Raw genomic sequence first — 14,036 nt, forward strand, 5'->3', positions numbered from 1 at the left:
GGTTCTGCGGGCTGCAGCCGGGGAGCCCTTCGTTCGGCCCCGCGGCCGGGAGTCCTCGGCAGCTTCCATTGTTGAGCCTCGGCTGTTGCCATGTTGGAGGCAGGGAGAGCCCCGCGGCCTCCGCGGTCTCCGCCCCGGAGACGCTCTGCGGAGCCGGGCTGGCGGCTCCTGGTCGGGGGCGCGTCCTACCTGCGCTCCGCGGCCGGCTTCGCTGCCAGACCCGACGGGTCGTGTGCTGGACGACGTAGGCTGCTGCCTCCGGGGCTCCGGGCGTCCCTTGCAGCCGCGCCACGCGCGGGGCTGGCCGGCTTGCACGTCGCTTCCCGCCGGCTCCCCCAACCCAGCCACCCACCCCCGGGCAGGCAGAGTGGCTGCACCGGGCGCAAGAACCGGCCCGCTGGGGGAAGGAGCTGCGGCCAAGCGCGCGCGCGAGCCCGCCGTCAGGCCACCCCTGGCGAGACAATAGCGCGAGTGGCGGGCGAGCTGGGCGAAGCCATCTCCCGGACGGCCGGCGCACTGCACGGCACCGCCAGGCCCGGCCAGCCTTGCCTGGACAGCAGCCGCCCCGGCCACCGGCCCCGCCACCTCGCGAATCGGCCGCGAGCCGGAGGGCGGGGCGGGGCGGCTGCGGGACCTGGGCCGCCGCCCCCTCAGCCCGCCCTCCCTGAACCCGGGAAGCGTGCGGAGCGCGGCGCGGCTCGGGGACTGAGAGTGCCACTGGCACTGGCAAGCAGGGGTTGTGCGGATGGTCGCTACTTCCCCCTGCCGGACCCCTTCGGGCTTTGTGTCAGGGAGAGGAAAACCGAGAGGACACGGCGACTCTCGGTAGGTCTGGGTTCCGAGCCCAGGACTTGACCCTCCCTCCATTCGGATCCCCCTGGCCAAGTGGGGAGGCAGGTGTGGGGTGGCTGCAGGTGGGCTCCCCACCACACACACACACCGGCCACGTGGCCTAGAGGACAGTGCGGACAAGCCCGGGGGAGTAAAGGCGGCGACGACCTTCCATCCCAGCCAGGGTAGGGGGACATACAGCTATGCCATGATGTAAAAGATTGCTTCTCGGTACCTTGCTTGGAGCTGTTTTCCTGAAGGTTCCACTGAAAAGAAACCAAAGCTGGCCTACTCTTCTTTGCATTTAGTTTGCATAATAACCATGATGCCCCGTATCAAAGTATATGTCCCCTAGGACATCAATCTTCTCCCCCTCACCCCACCTTCCTTTCTTCCTTCTACCAAGCGCCTGGGTCTCCGCAACCCCTTCAGGTATCCAGAGCCCAACTCTGCTCTCCGATGCCCACACTCCCAGCTAGGGTTCCCATGGAAACAGCCACCCCATTTCCCCCTTCCCTCGTTTTGGGTGAAATATTTGCTAAGATGCTGCTATTCCGGTCTGTCTTGGGTTCACCGGGAGTTTAAAAAACAAAAAGGAAGTATCAAAAAGGCATTAAAAAAAGGTGGAGCCTTCAAGATTCTCTTTGCTGATATGAAACCCTACCACCACCCCTCCAAGAGAATTCTCCAGGAGCTGATGGTCGAAAGTCATCTTAGATGCTGGCACACAGCTATTTATTGGCAAAGGGGTGGGCAAATATAAAGGGCTCCTGGTGGCAGGTGCCCCTGGGTAAGATGGGAAACCGGTGAGAGAACTGTGCGTCTCTTCTGTGCTCCCGTGTTAGGTCACTGAACCCCCCAAGCCCCAACACCAATCATAAACACAGGCCTCACTTCTCACCTACCACTCAGAGCGGTTGTGAAAAGCCAAGGGGAGAGGGTGGGAGTGCTGGCTTAGACACTGGCTTGGACATCTGCCAAAGGCCCAAGTGGTCAAGGCTTGATCCTCAGAGTCATTACATTGGTGGATTAAAGAATTAAGGATGAAACCTGGGCCCGGCAGCGTGGCCTAGCGATTAAAGTCCTCGCCTTGAACGCCCAGGATCCCATATGGTCGCCGGTTCTGGTCCCGGCAGCTCCACTTCCCATCCAGCTCCCTGCTTGTGGCCTGGGAAAGCAGTCAAGGATGGCCCAAGGATTTGGTACCCTGCACCCCTGTGGGAGACCCAGAAGAGGTTCCTGGCCCTTGGCTTCGGATCGGCGCAGCATCAGCCGTTGTGCTCACTTGGGGAGTGAACTATCGGATGGAAGATCTTTGTCTCTCCTCTCTGTGTATCTGACTTTGTAATAAAAATAAATAAATCTTAAAAGAAAAAACGGATGAAACCTAATTGACTTGAGGTGTCTGAAGGTGGGTGGGGCCTTGGAAAATTATTTCATTCCCATAGTTAGTCGAGTCCCTGCAATCTGAGCTTTATGGCTACATAGAAACACATGACAGGCACTTGGCTCAACACATCTGCATCGAGCCACCGCGTCTGCTTCCCATCCAGCCTTCTGGGAGGAAGCACTTGGGTCCCTTTCACACCTGTGGGATGTGGGGATGGAGTTCTTGGCTCCTGTTTTAAGCCTGCCCCAGTTCCTTCTATTGCAGTCATTTGGAGAATGAACCAGCAGATGGAAGATCTCTGTGTCTCTCTCTGATAACTCTGTCTTTCAAATAAAGAAGTCAATCTTTTTATTTTATTTTATTTTTAGTGGAAAAGTGCAGGATTTTGATGACTACAGGTGGCCCGCCCAGCTCCTGTATAGGAGTTCTTCCTGATCTTGTCGGTTTACTCACTCACACTCATTTGGGACATCCTGCTCTGGTGATCATCAGGCCCATCTTAGCAGTATAGCCGTATGGCAGCCATGGGTGATTCCACATGACCGGGGGAGAAGGCCTGTGGGCGGTGGAGCACTCCCCTGGGGAGTTGGGGGAGGAGCAGATCAAAGGCCTGGTAGTGCAATCTGATAGAAGAAAAATGTTTTCAAGAGGAACCAGTGCAAGCCACCATGTGAAGATCCTCTAGGTGACAGAGAGGCTGGGTGGGTGAGGAGCAGTGGAGCAGGGGAGTGTGAGCAGAAGAGGATCCTCCGAAGTGTGACGGAGGAGGATCTGAAAGTCACAGCACACACTGTGTCTTCACTTCTTCAGGTCCTCTGGACCCTCTAGCTTACGGTGAGCAGGTGCCAATGGGCAGCTGCGGCAAGAGGCTGAGAGAAGAGTCGGAGAAGTCGGGGTGATTTTTTCTTCAGGCCCCTTGCCTGTGAAGTTAGTGTGGGCCGGCTGCCACCCTCAACCGCAGCCCACAGCTCTCCCTCCCCTCTCTGACACCTTTTCTCTCGATTCAGATCATCGCTTCCTTCCGCAGACTTTTCAGGCGAGGGGTGGAAGTGTTGCTTTGCTGTGGTCCCAGGGTACTGCTCATTTTTCCTTTTAAGTTTTGCTGTACCCTGTCAACCTTTTGTACATTGTCTCTTATTTTCTAAGAGATTACCCCTCCAATTGGAATGTCCCACTTGCTTCCCCCCAGGATCTGATGATGCAAGCCAAAGGGTACAGGCTGGATTCCTGCTAACACACTCGCGAGATAGCAGAGGAAGGCCCCCGCCATCCACACAGGAGACCCAGCTGGAGTCCCTGGCTCCATGCATGCTTTGTTGTGTTTTTTTCATGACTTTCATGAAGGAAGAAGCCTCCAGAAAACATAACCAGTTAGGGGCAAAAGGAGACCACAGTGTCCGAGGCCAGGATGGGAGGGGTTTGTCAGAAAAGCATGAATGCCTCACCCTAGGCCAGCAGGAACTTCAGGCAGGGTGGGACTATCAATGCCACTGGGGTGGGTAAGAAAATGCCCAGCACCCACAGAGTGAGAGAAGCCCTGGCTATACCAGACTCAGGTGAATCAAAGAGTAAGCGGGATGTAAGCGCTGTTAGAAGCATGGCAATTAAAGAGAAGGAAAAATCAGAAGGCAGTGGATAGAGGGGACTGCAGCATCAAAAGCAAGTTTTGCTTTTTCTTTTGAAGATGGGAAAGACTTAAACATGTTCCTGTGTTGAGGTAGAAGACCTAGAAGACAAAGACAGTGAGGCAGAGGATGACAATGATGATGAAAAAGGTCCCGGGGACGGGGCAGAGGGAATCCTAGGCAGACTGGAGTTGCCTCGGCTGTGCTTGAGAAGAATGATAAACTGAGGGGTCAGAGGCCACCAGAGAGCGTCTGAGCAATCTGCTAAAAGGAAAGGGGTCAAGGTGGGGCTGCAGACCTAAGGGAAGTGGGTAAGGTTCGGTGAGACCCCATGAGAGAGAGCGCGAGCAGGATGGAGAGCTGGTCTCACGTTGTGCATCATGGCCTTGCCAAGGCCTTGATTTTAGCCCAATGAAGCCTAAAAAAAAAAAATCAACTATGTGTCATACAATTTGGCTAGATTTGTGGTTTGTTATGGCAGCAATGGCAAACTCATATGGCCTGCAGCTAGTTCTTCAGTCAGCCATTAATGAGAGTGTCCACCAGGATTAGAGCCGACACCCACATGGGATCCCAGCATATGTAAGGAGAGGACGTCAGCTGTTCTAATCCTGGCAACCCTGCTTCCCATCCAGCTCTTGCTTATGGCCTGGAAGAGCAGCAGAGGACGGCCCAAGGCCTAGGGACACTGCACCCACGTGGGGAAACACGGAAGAAGCTCCAGGCTCCTGTCTTCGGATCGGCTCAGCTTTGGCTGTTGTGGCCTATTGGGGAGTGAATTAACAGATGGAGATCTTCCTCTATCTTTTCTCCATGATTCTCCTCCTCTCTGTATATCTGACTTTCCAATAAAAATAGATAAATAATTTTCTTAAGAGTGTTCAAACACATAATAAACATCACCTGGTTGCAATATCACTCATAGGGTGTTGTGATGGCTGGTCTTTTTTTCTTTTCCTGAATTGGGGAGCGGCCGAAAGAGAAGGGTAACCGGCGCGGCTGCTCCTCAAGGCTTAGAAAATGCACAGGGCCTATCTAGGCCTAGTGAATGGCCTTGCCCCAAGCTTGCCCTTCGCAAGACGCTTGGTGAACTGAGTCCGTGCTGAAGACCTGGATCTAGTTTACAGGAAGAGAGGGGTAGAGACAGCGAGTTTCAGGTTTCCATGCTAGCAAGAAAAGAACTAGGTTACTGGGCAGGGAGCAGGTGTCTGAAGTGAGAGGGAGGAGAAGGCGACAGAGGCCGCTTAGCTAAACTTTGTTACCTTTGAGGCAGCTAACAGAAAGGCCGTGGTGGCAGCATCTTTGTTGTAAAGTCCTGTATGGATTGTCCTTCGGAAGGCTCATCAATCCTTGAGACTGGCCAGAAGGGCTGTGACCGCTTTGTGGACAAACTGATATCTTCATTCCCTACACATCCACGGTCTTTAAGCCAGTCCTGCTTCTTCCCTGCACCTTTACGGGATGCACAGCGTGAGAAGTGTGTATGTGAGAAGTATGTATCCCAGCGTCTCAGCTCCTGCAGGTGAGCGGGATTCCTGGGCTGCTGGTTTCCCAGTATTCACAGGACAGATTAGTGGGACCACTAGAAACCCCGAGCTAGTCTCCATTTAAAGTCATTAGGCTTTTTTTTTTTTTTTTTTTTTTTTTTTAAGATAACTGGGGCTCCGGGCTCCTGGCTTCTGATTGGCTCAGCTCTGGCCTTAGCAGCCACTGGGGAGTGAATCATCAGACAGAAGATATTCCTCTCTGTCTCTCCTCCTCTCTGTATATCTGACTTTCCAATAAAAATAAAATAAATCTTTAAAATAAAAACTTTAGGGCCCGGTGGCGTGGCCTAGTGGCTAAAGTCCTCGCCTTCAATGCCCCGGGATCCCATATGGGCGCCGATTCTAATCCGGGCAGCTCCACTTCCCATCCAGCTCCCTGCTTGTGGCCTGGGAAAGCAGTCAAGGACGGCCCAAGGATTTGGGACACTGCACCCGCGTGGGAGACCTGGAAGACCTGGAAGAGGTTCCTGGCTCTTGGCTTCGGATCGGCGCGCATCGGCCCGTTGCAGCTCACTTGGGGAGTGAATCATCGGACGGAAGATCTTCCTCTCTGTCTCTCCTTCTCTCTGTATATCTGACTTTGTAATAAAAATAAATCTTTAAAAAAAAAAACTTTATTTACTGGAAAGGCAGAGTGATAGAAACAGATCTTCCATCTAATGGCTCAAACCCTAGGTGTCTGCAAGAGCCAGGGCTGAGCTAGGCGGAACCCAGGAGCCTGGGATTCCATCTGGGTCTTCCACATGTGTGTTTGGGACCCAAACATTTGGGCCTGCTGTTTACCCAGGTGCATCAGCAATGAACTGGATTGGAAGTGGAGCAGTGGGGATTCTTGGGATGGCAGCATCGTAAAAATGATCACTTGCTGTGCTACAACACCAGCCCCATTTTGGCCAAGGACCTCGGTGGATATGCTCTTAGAAAATGCACATAAATGGCGAACCCACTCAACAGATATGGGGGAAGGTGTTCAACGTCTCGATCATCAGGGGAACGCAAATAAAACCACCAAGTACCATCCCATCCCCCATGGCAGACTGGCTTCTCAGAAAGACAAGATATGAGAAAAGATGGGGAGGGACCCTGGGGTACCGCTGCAGGGAGGGTAAGGTGACACAGTCAGGGTGGAGAGCAGTATGGAGGTCCCATAAAACACAAAAATAGAACTATCACACAAGGGCCTGGCACAGTGGCTCAACTGGCTTTACAAGTGCTGGGATCCCATATAGGCACTAGTTGGTGTCCCAGCTGCTCCACTTCCCACCCAGTTTGTGGGCTGAGAAAGCAGACTTAAACATTCACCACACACACCCACAAAAGGTTAAATAATTGGGAGTGGGAGAAGGCTCAGGAAATAAGCTTAAGAAATAAAAGAAGCGCAGGAATTTAGTCTAGGGGTTAAGTTACTTGTCAGAGTGCCCAGGGTTTCAGACCTACCTGGACTTCCAGGCTCCAGCTTGCTACTAATGTGTTCCAGGAGGCAACAGTTGATGGTCCAAGTCTCCGGCATGGGAGTCCTAGGTGAGTTCTGGGCTCTGAGCTTTGTCCTGGTGCAACTCCTGCCCGTGCCGTCAACCGGGGCAGTGAACTGATGAATGGTATTTCTTTGTCTCCTTTCTTGCTCTCTTTTTGCCTCTCAATGACACGACAAAAGAAAAAAAAAATTTTTTTAAAGAAATGTTTTAAAGAAACAGAGGACTGCGCTAAACAATGAGGTTAGCCTGCCCTCTAGTGATAAAATTGAGTTACGCAGCTTGTGTAACTGAAGCAGCAGGTAGCTCTTTGGAGTGAGCCTGTTAATGGTGAAAGACTAGCGTTACAGGCCAAACTCCCAGTCACCTGCCACTGCCCCTAAGAGGAAGTTATTTTCCTTAACTCTTTATGGACTTGGTCAGCTGTCTCAGGGCCGGTCCTGTCTCTCTACTTCCTGGCAACCCTGTCAGATTCAGTGAATCATGATTCTCCCAGTGCAGCTGGCCCTCTTTCTCTCCAATCCTCCCAGACTCACTATTCCTTCCCCACTGTGCCTCACTCTAAGTATAATGTATTGATGGGCGAATCCCCTCCTATCTAGTTAGCACTCCATGGCTACCTTTCTGATCCTGAAGGAAAGGATAGCAATATGATGTTTTTCCTCATGCAACAATGTGAGTGCCTAAGAAATACAGCTGATTACAAAATAAACGCCTCTGCTTCTTACTGCTTCCTCTGACGGCTGGGCCAGCTGCTGGCTGGGATCCACTGTCCTGGGGTCTCCTTGCAGGAAACTGACCACTCTCCACCGGTCCCTTCTTTTCTGTCTATCCTCACCTGAGGGCTGGAAGCTGTGCTCTTGCAACTGTTACTTTGTGGAGATTGTTTCTGAGTCTTTGTCTCTTCCGCTAGACAGTAAGATCTGCATCCCATACATTTCTGACTTCAAAGGTAACCATCACCATAACAGATAATCAAGACATTTAAAAAAAAAGTTTAAATCACACACACACACAATTAAATCACTTCATCCTGGTGCACGTAGAGACTGACTATTCTAATCTCATTCACAGTAGGAAAAGGAATAGAAATGGTAAAAGCCTGGATGAAGACGATGTCTCAGAGGTTGACTAATAATCTCATTTTATACAAGTGGAAAGCCCCAGCCAGTTTGGGATCATAGTTTGATGGACTTTATCCTAGACGAATCAGACAATTGTAGGGAAAAAAAAAAATACTCCACCCGAGGCTGAGGTATTTTGCTCACTGTGTTCAGAAAACTCAAGTTCCCAGAAACAGAAATGGATTCCCTCATCAGTGTTTGCAGTTTCTTCACCCTGTGGCCCAGGGCCAGTGCAGCCAGCCAGTTGATGAAACTAGGCTGACTGGAGAGTTGCTTTATTTTCAATACTCCACGCGGCTCCCACTGGTGCACAGTGGTCCCTCTTTGGCAGGGCTTATGGTGTGAGCCTAACTTGAGAAGTGCAACTCACCCGAAAGGGGAAGAAAGAAAAAAGTCCATCAAAATCGGAGTTAGAGGTCTGAACTCTCATCCTGAGGATCTTAACTCATGCTCACTTTCCCATCGTGGCTTCTCTAGGGAAGAAAAGAAATTTTAAAAAGGAAAGTATCGCTTATTATCTAAATAAAACACACGATTCACTCGCTAGAAGCAGCCTAGGGTAGCTATAGCAGGTGAATAGGAGACCCACAATCTTATCGAGCGCCCGGATAGCTCAGTCGGTAGAGCATCAGACTTTTAATCTGAGGGTCCAGGGTTCAAGTCCCTGTTCGGGCGATTCCCCTCTGTTTTCCTCCTTAGCTCAAGGCTTTCGTTTCTGCTTTCAATTCGATCCCTCCCCACAGCAGAAACGCTGTTTCTCACATTTTATTCTTAATTCAGTGTAAATTTTCATTTTTCATTGATTTCCACATGTGTTAGACATTCTCAAGGTAAAATAGTGGCTAGTAAAGCCATTGACCTGGTGGGTGGTACCTAGATTTTGCCCAGGGTTCTCCGGCGAGGAGTTTTTCAGCTTGCCAACATTGGAGAAATGTGGGTGCCAGGAGAAAGTTAAAATGAAATCCCCTCACACATGGTAACGGGGGTATCACGCCAAGAACTTGTAAAAGCGTTAAGATTTACATGATCTGAAGAGGAACCAGGGTACTTGTTAACTAGCTGTGTTTGGTTAAGGATCCCGTAAGAAATGTAAAAACCTAACAGGTCAGAAAACAACAGCGCCCGAACAGGGACTTGAACCCTGGACCCTCAGATTAAAAGTCTGATGCTCTACCGACTGAGCTATCCGGGCCCCTAGTGGGTCTTTGTGCTCCCTCTGCTGTTCTGCCTCATTCTGTGAAGCCGCTGGACGCTCGTGTCCGCTGGAAATCCGCAGGCGGCCGGGACCCTGGACGCCAGGCCGGAGCCGCCGTTTCCACCCGCGAATTCAGAGCTCGGAGCTCGTTGCGGGGGCGCCGAGCAGAGTGGGGTCGTCTCCTTTGATCTGGGGTGCACGCAGGAGCAAGGTTACGAGCACCCTGAGGTAATGGCTTCCGCAGCGTTGCTGACCGCGGAGAACACGGTGGACAGCCAAGCTCCAACTGCCCAGAGACAGAACAACAGTCTCCGCGAAGCTGAGCTCCGGCTGACCTTGGCCGAACGGAGGGGACGGGCGGGTCGGGGCTTCCGCAGCTCCAAGAACCCCAAACCCCAGTGGAGTTGCCGCAGCGATCTCAAGGACAGAGAAGGAAAGAACAGCTCGGGAGACACTGAGAGGGACCGAGAGAGGGGGACCCCAAGGGTCTCTTGATCAGCTGGTATCTTGCCGAATACCCGCTCCCGAAACTGGTTTACCCTCACAGCACCTCTCGGTTTGGGCTAGCCGTGCCAGCTGTGGCTGGTAGCTACTCCATTGGACTGTGTGATTCAGTACTATACCCAGTAATGTACCTAGTGCCCAGCTCTTCAAAGTGGGCTCTGCCCATCGTGTCCACTAATTTCTCACACTTCTTTTCTTCTATGGTACTGTGCCTCTTCAAATGGCTTCTCCCATCCCCGCCTTTGGAAATCCTATTAAAGATTTCACTCAAAGACTCCTTCTTTCACAAAACCTTTCATAATTCTGTTAAACAGGTAGGAAAAGGTGATTAGAGAGCTGCAGACTCGCATTTACTTTGTAGATTCTGTTACAGAACCATGGCATTTCTCGTTTGAATGGGAAAAAAATGAAATTGAATTTGTGCATTACAACATGCCCAAAAATGTTTTCTAAAGGGGTCAATGGCCCACATTTTGAAAAACAAATCTTTGAGATTTTGGAAAAAAATTATGCAAGAGTATCTTGGGCACCCAAAGGTAGGGAATCATCTCCTTAATAATAATATACCCCCCCAAAAAACCAAAAATAAAATTATTGTTACATTTCAGTTCATTAAAGAAAAACTGATGCTCATCAGAAGGCAAGACTTAAAACAAGTGAAAGCTGTGAAGATGGTGTTTGTGATACACATAATCAAAAGGATTACTATGGGGTTCTAAAAAAGCTGCTATGAACCAGAAAGGAAAGACCAACAAAGCAATAGAGGAATGGGCAACATACATGAATAGGCAATTCTGGATGAGGAACTTGAAGCCAGTAAGTGTGAAATAGTCACGGATATTGCCAGAGGCCAGTTCCAGCAGAGTTCAGAGCTCAAGAAGGGTGTGTGGTGTCGGCGAAAAAGGACACAGACACCCTCACTTGGTGCCCTCTTGTAACAGCGCAAGAAAAAGCTGTCCTTTTTATTTACTCAGGCACATCACAAGCCTCTGCATAATTGTTTGATTGCTCTATTTTTACTTCATGACTAAGTGGGTATGCACAGATGTTTGGTTATTTTATTTTTTTACTTCATGGTCAACCAGGTGCTCTTAAAGATAATTCTGTAAGTTATCATAATCAGTTTCTTCAAATCAAGCTAGTATTCATTCTTCAGTAGTAGCCATCAGGTGACAGCCAGGACTCCAAGGCCAAGACACATGTGATTACCTACTAATCAGTAATACATTCCTACTACATTTCTATTTCCACAACTTGCCCATCATTTAATGGGAGAAAAATGATACAAGGCAGAAAATGCGAAATCCAAAAGTTTCAAATATTAAATCCCCATGCAATTACAATCAAACAATAATCAAAAGCATGTCTATGACATGAATAAAATCGCCCTATAATTTCTCTAGTTAAAAAATTATGAAAGCAGCTAAAACAACTACATATTCTATGCTCTAAAAAAGTTGCAACGACAGGCTAAGCTTTATGATCACAGTAACTATGTTTTTTGCCATAGCATACTCCCATCACTTTCATTAGTTTGTAAGATTCTTATCAAGTCATCTCCCAGAAGACATGCTATATGTATGGGCCAGATTCCAGGGCAAGGGGTAGGCACACAGTAAGGTGTCTAGAAATGGCATGGGCTTAATTGTACTCCTGTGGCTAGTCAAAGGCCCACTTAGCAGGACATTATCAATAACATTAACTCCCAAGCTCACATCAGTTGCAAAACCCATCTTACAGGGGCAAGCAACAATGCCTCAATAGATTATAAAATTCTTAGTGGGGTGGCTGAGTGTCCATGCAAAAAAGGGGGTGAAACCGCATCAAGAGAGACATTCTCTGAGTCCTGACAAACAGCTGGAAGCTCCTCTGAGGAGCTGTTCCCTTCACATCTTCGTGTCATCAATCGTTGGTGAAGCACCAGTAATTCCATCATTCCTCTACTACCACTCTGGTGTTTGTCACTGCTTCAAGTTCAGAATCCATGTGGCCCTTACAGGGGGTCTTTTCAAAACAATGTCTTACCTTTCTTTGTGCCAAAAACTAGATCCTGTTCAGACAGGTTACAACGCATTCATATAAGCTTGTTTTGGTGCCCCCCAACCGATATGGGTGGTTTTTAATAATTTGCATTTTTCATGAATTTTTGGAAGACCTCTCTCATACCATTCTTTAAGAAGAGTGGGTGGGGAGAAGGCAAGTGTATTTTTTCATCTTCCTGTGTGTATAAGGTAGTTCATTAATCTGTTTTTCTAGGAAAGCCGTAGATGAATAATATTGGCTTCTAATTCTTTTAAATATAGAATAAGCTACCGGAACACCGTCTAATAGCTATTTCATTTTTTTTTTCAAGATTTGCTTCTTTTTATTGGAAAGGCAGATCAGATTTACAGAGAGGAGACACAAAGAGAAAGATCCCCCGTCCGCTGGTTTACTCCTCAAGCGGCTGCAATGGCTGGAGCTGATCTGAAGCCAGCAGCCAGGAGTTTTCTCCAGGTTTCCCACGCGTGTGCATGGTCCCAAGGCTCTGGGCCTTCCTTCTCTGCTTTCCCAGGACACAAGCAGGGAGCTGGATGGGAAGCTGCAGGCGGACTCCAACCACGCTCTCCGTTTCCGCGCGGCTCCGCTGTCCGATTTCCTGGGACACGTGTGTCTCTAATCCCCCCCACACGTCACGACCAACTGTCGTCCACCGCCCGAGACTCTCTTGCCGGACGAGGAGCTACTCAATGGTCGGAAGAGCTTGGCCTCTCTAGCTCTTCCCCGGGGCTCGTCGATGGTTTCCGGAGGCTTCACCGGAAACTGCGGAGAGAGGGGTCCAGGAGGCCGGAAGTGCGCCCTCACCCCTCGCCGTTTGAAAATGCTGCCCAGGCCGTAGGGCCTACGGCGGCCACCTGACCCTCCGGCCGGCGGGGGAAGCGACTCATGGAGCGGCCGTGAGGTGTGCCTGGGGGCTTGGGTGGTCGGCGGGGTGCCGGAGGCCACGGGGAGCGGGGCGGCCGGCTGTGCGGAACTCGGAGCGGGGCGGCCGGCGGGAGGGGCTTCGCGCGTGGGATGGCGCCTGGCGGAAGAGGGAAGGATTGGGGGGCGAGGGCGCGCGGGAAACAGGAGTGGAGGTTCCTTGAGGCGATGTGGTCGCAGATCTGCAGTGGCGAGAGTCGGGTCGGCCGTTGGACGGGGTGCGGCGCGGTTTTGGGGTGCCGGGCGCCCCGGGGGAACCGTGCGAGGCCGGCCGGAGCGTGACATTCAGTGTGGCTGCGGACTTGAACGTGGATTCTTTGAGTCTGCGAAGCCCTTGCCTCTCAGGCGCTCTAGTGTGTGTTTGGCGAATGCCCTTTTTTGGGAGTGCGTATTGGGATCAAGCGCCTCCCGCTCGCATCCCAGGAATTCGTGTACACCTGGAAAAACTGAAAACCACCTCGGTGAAAGTGCGTTAAGCTCTTCTGAGTCTTGGAGGCCTCGGCCGGCGGAACCTTGCGTGTTGAGTGTTCATTCTATTTAAGTCTCCTGAGAGGAAAACGTAACTTAATTTAAAAGGATTTCGGACTATTATAGTGTGTCGCAGCGTTGACCAGGATGGCAGGTGTTGATTGGAAAAGGTGTGCGAACATCCCTCGCCTGGCCTGCAGCATTCTCGGTGGGTTCTGTCCTTTCTCATCTGTTCTCGGCAAACTCAAGTTTGTATTATGAAGAACTTTATTTTTTCTTTTTATGCCGTGCATGAAAACGCTGCGCCACTGGGTCACTTCCCCAAGGTCTGGCAACCGTTGGGACTGAGCCGGCTCTGTCCTGGCCTCCCACGTGGGTGGCTGACCGCCAGACGGCTCCCCCGCGCCCCCGACGTTTTTAAACAGGGGGATGATTTTGAAGTTATTGTTTGATACGTTAAGGTTTTCAAATAACAGCAACATAAACGGCTTTCCATGCGGTATGAATTTTAAAAAGATATATATGTATGTATGTATTTGCCTAATATTGGATTGCAGGATCGTACCAAAGTTCCTTGGTGGGCTTAGGTTATGTCCCGGCTTGTTTTGCAGATTAAACTTTGGAGTTGTGGTAGGGTAGGCAAGGCAGCTAGTTCAGGCTCAAGAGCTTGGAAGAGACGCCTCCCACCCCATCACCTAGGCGTTCCCTCCTGCCCACCTGTGATGCTCACCTATCATCACCTGGAACCTGAGCTCGGAGGTGTTGTGTTGTTGTGTGACCACTCCCCTCCCAAGCCCCTATAAAGGCCCATGATAGGGAGAGGCTCACTCTCAGTCCTGTGCTTCAGTGGCCCTGGCACTTGACTTTTGGCCTCCCCAGTACCTGCTTGCTCTCTGGTTTCCTGCGGACAGACTCCAAG

General features: G+C 50.7%; 2 protein-coding genes and 2 non-coding genes across 15 annotated transcripts in view; 2 read left to right on the forward strand and 2 right to left on the reverse strand.

Moving 5' to 3' along the window:
• Positions 1-573, reverse strand: part of PIK3C2B (phosphatidylinositol-4-phosphate 3-kinase catalytic subunit type 2 beta) — a 63,024-nt gene extending 62,451 nt beyond the window's left edge. For both annotated transcript variants that reach the window (XM_058669049.1, XM_058669046.1), the window contains exon 1: positions 190-573. The gene's annotated coding sequence lies outside the window, so the exon portion shown is untranslated. The remainder of the gene's footprint in view (positions 1-189) is intronic.
• Positions 574-8,591: 8,018 nt separating this feature from the next.
• TRNAK-UUU (transfer RNA lysine (anticodon UUU)) lies at positions 8,592-8,664 on the forward strand. The gene has a single exon. It is a non-coding gene; the product is annotated as a tRNA-Lys (tRNA).
• Positions 8,665-9,108: 444 nt separating this feature from the next.
• TRNAK-UUU (transfer RNA lysine (anticodon UUU)) lies at positions 9,109-9,181 on the reverse strand. The gene has a single exon. It is a non-coding gene; the product is annotated as a tRNA-Lys (tRNA).
• Positions 9,182-12,055: 2,874 nt separating this feature from the next.
• MDM4 (MDM4 regulator of p53) overlaps positions 12,056-14,036 on the forward strand; it is an 88,949-nt gene continuing 86,968 nt past the window's right edge. For 4 of the 11 annotated variants that reach the window (XR_009246140.1, XR_009246141.1, XM_058669058.1 and 1 more), the window contains exon 1: positions 12,059-12,629. The gene's annotated coding sequence lies outside the window, so the exon portion shown is untranslated. Of the gene's footprint in view, positions 12,630-14,036 lie in introns of all 11 variants that reach the window. The other 7 variants (XR_009246142.1, XR_009246145.1, XR_009246144.1 and 4 more) reach the window with 5 other exon arrangements.

The sequence above is a fragment of the Ochotona princeps genome, chromosome 10 (assembly GCF_030435755.1).
Source record: "Ochotona princeps isolate mOchPri1 chromosome 10, mOchPri1.hap1, whole genome shotgun sequence".
NCBI classification, from domain to species: Eukaryota; Metazoa; Chordata; class Mammalia; order Lagomorpha; family Ochotonidae; genus Ochotona; species Ochotona princeps.